General features: G+C 54.8%; 1 protein-coding gene across 1 annotated transcript in view; it reads left to right on the forward strand.

Annotated features, from left to right (window-relative positions):
- Positions 1-761, forward strand: part of LOC119592767 (breast cancer anti-estrogen resistance protein 3 homolog) — a gene marked incomplete in the record, with an annotated part of 16,177 nt that overhangs the window by 7,723 nt on the left and 7,693 nt on the right.

Here is a 761-nt window from a genome sequence, read left to right on the forward strand (position 1 = left end):
TGGAGGAGGCGAAAGAACAGCTCAGACGTCGCTCAGCAGTGACGCAGAAGGGGATCATCTGCCGGAGGAGATGGAGGCAGCGTCGAGCGCTTCTCTCCTGCTGGCCTCCGCCTCCGCCGCAGGCCCGGAGCCTCCTTCGGGACGACACTCCCTCCCCGGGCGAGGCGCGTCCACGTCGGCTCCAAGGCCTTTCAGTGATGGTGTAACTGTATTATATTCGACAAACTCTAAATCGATGGCAGAGCGTTGATCCTCATTGCTTGAAAAAATGTGGACTTTGAATAAAGAGCGCCGAAGGTTTTAGAAAATTATTGACTAATGTCTTGCAATTCCCGAAAAGCAATTTGGAGGCGGCCTGCCCTGTGGAAATGTCCGTGGAATGCGAGTTGGTGGCCGGCGGGGCGCGGCGGCCGTGAGCCTCTCGTCGCGGTACATATCGTCCTCCTCAGCACCGAAGTTGTTCCGTAAAATCTATTGTTCATTGCGTGGCCGCTCTTTCGGTAGAGTCTGTTTGATGCGAAGAATCACCCAGTGACAGGTATGCAGGTATAATATAGATACGCTATGATCTCTGTTCCTCTCCTTTTCTCCCCCCAACTACGCCGCCCTTTTGCACCCGCCAGTATGCACGCGCATATCTAATCTTGCAGTGTAAATATCCACTTGACGACTTGGAAATATCCTCAGTCAGCGCGAGACGAGCTTGGTGAATGGGTCTCCTGTGCGTGCGCCGATCGGCTCCTCCCCCCTTCGGTAGCCAG

The sequence above is a fragment of the Penaeus monodon genome, chromosome 30 (genome assembly GCF_015228065.2).
Source record: "Penaeus monodon isolate SGIC_2016 chromosome 30, NSTDA_Pmon_1, whole genome shotgun sequence".
NCBI lineage: Eukaryota > Metazoa > Arthropoda > Malacostraca > Decapoda > Penaeidae > Penaeus > Penaeus monodon.